This window comes from Mus caroli, unplaced genomic scaffold (genome assembly GCF_978045245.1).
Source record: "Mus caroli unplaced genomic scaffold, Mus_caroli_1 scaffold_3, whole genome shotgun sequence".
NCBI lineage: Eukaryota > Metazoa > Chordata > Mammalia > Rodentia > Muridae > Mus > Mus caroli.
This window is the reverse complement of record NW_028227258.1, coordinates 128,395,946-128,398,079: the sequence shown is the minus strand read 5'-3', so window position 1 is coordinate 128,398,079 and position 2,134 is coordinate 128,395,946. Positions and strand designations below refer to the sequence as shown.

General features: G+C 44.2%; 1 pseudogene; it reads right to left on the bottom strand.

Annotated features, from left to right (window-relative positions):
- Positions 1-332: 332 nt before the first annotated feature.
- Positions 333-1,660, bottom strand: LOC110291539 (14-3-3 protein theta pseudogene; annotated as a pseudogene).
- Positions 1,661-2,134: the final 474 nt, after the last annotated feature.

The window sequence follows — 2,134 nt, the reverse complement described above, 5'->3', positions numbered from 1 at the left end:
ATCACTGGACAAACCGGATACCCTCTCCCATGTGCACAAATCTGCATGAAAAGTACTGAAGTGTAGACGTGGACTTGTAGTGTATTAAGAAAGGACATGCATTTTAATTTGCCCAAAGCAATGCTTGTATTCTGACAGCAACATGCTACTTCTATCACAAGGTAAAGTGAATACCAGAGCTACGAAGGCAGGAGGTGTAAGTGAATTTTTATTGGGAAGGAAGTTGTCAACTTAAACAGCAGCAAATGAAGAATGCATAAGGAAACTCCCTGTTGTCACAGACAGATGTAACCTCCAGAATATGTGACACGGGAGACATTTTGATCTGTGACCCCAAGCCCGGATGCATTAAGCACTTTCCCATTCAATCTAACACTTCTGGATTCCTACTAAAAAGGAATTTGTAATAAGAGCATGGAAAAGTTGCTTCTGAAAGGAAACCCCCAAGAAGGTTCAGAAAAGGAATGTAGAAATCAAGACGTTATTATTACAATTACTTTAAATTGTAACACACTACATTTTCCATATCTTCGCAGTAATACAAAACACAGTCACTTGAAGGACTGGTTCAGATTACTGAAATACCAATTGTGCTGTCAGTCCTCTACACAAGTGTCTGGAAGTTACTCGTGTTTATATGAAATGAAGCTATTGATACTTTTCTACAGCAGTAACTGCACACCAGGAAGGCGGAGATAACACAAACCAAGGGATGAGTTTTCCCAAAGCTGCAGTGTGAAAAGACTATAAACAGTTGATCCCATACACATGAATGGGCTTCCTTGCTAGAGGAGATCCAAGTGGAATAAGGAATGGAGATGTAAAAAGGTTTTCTTGAGGGGAAGGAGGTTGGTGCCCTGGATGCCTTTAGTTCTCAGCCCCCTCTGCTGCATCACATTCTTCTCCTGCACTGTCTGATGTCCATAATGTTAAGTTGTCTCTAAGCAACTGCATGAAGAGGGTGCTGTCTTTGCAGGAGTCTTCGTTCAGTGTATCAAGCTCTGCGATGGCCTCATCAAAAGCCATTTTAGCCAGTGTGCAGGCAAGCTCTGGATTATTAAGGATCTCATAGTAAAATACAGAAAAGTTAAGAGTCAGCCCCAGGCGGGTTGGATGTGTAGGCTGCATCTCTTTCTTGCTTATATCAAATGCCTCTTGGTAGGCTCCTTGGGAATTTTCTATAGTTTGTTTTCGATCATCGCCACAAGCTACTTCAGCGAGATACCTGAAATAATCTCCCTTCATTTTCAGATAGAAGACCTTACTCTCTGGATTAGTTGCATTGGCTATTAAATACTTATCCAACAATTCCAGGACCGTGGTGCAGATGGACCTCAGCTCCGACTACACTTTCTCCCGATAGCCCTTAATCAGCTGCAACTTCTTGTCAGAGCTGTCGGTCTTCTGCTCAATGCTCGAGATGACCCTCCAGGCAGACCTGCGGTCCCCTACCACGTTTTTGTAGGCCACCGACAGCAGGTTGTGCTCCTCGTTGGACAGCTCGGCGCCCTGCTCCAACACGGCTTTCATGCAGGTGGCCATGTCGTTGTAGCGCTCGGCCTGCTTGGCCAGCTTGGCCTTCTGGGTCAGCTCGGTCTTCTCCATGGTGAGCGAGGGCAAGCGCCGAGCCGGATCCGGAGTCCTCCTTCTAGTCTCCGCGGCCGCGACGCAAGTCGTAAATTGTCATTTATTGTTTGATTTGCTTTCAGGCAAATGATGTATTTGAGTGGGAGAGCAGGTATGGACTGTGTCTCCATTACTTTTCTATTGCTGTGAAAAATATCATGACCAAGCCAACTTTTTTTTTAAAAGCATTTAACTTGAGACTCATAGTTCCAAAGGATTAGAGTCCATGATCATTATGGCAGGGAGCATGGCAGCATGTAGGTAGGAGTGGCATTGGAGAAGTAGCTGAGAGTTTGCATCTGATCCACAAGTATGAGGCAGAAAAAGAGTTAACTGGGATTGGTATTGACATTTGAAACCTCCAAGTCACTCCCAGTTACACACTTCCTCCAAGGAGGCAACACCTCCTAATCTTTACCAAATAGTTTCACCAACTGTACACTAAACATTTAAAAGTACAAGCACATGGAGACCTTTCTCACTCAAACTACTAAAAGATCCTGACAGA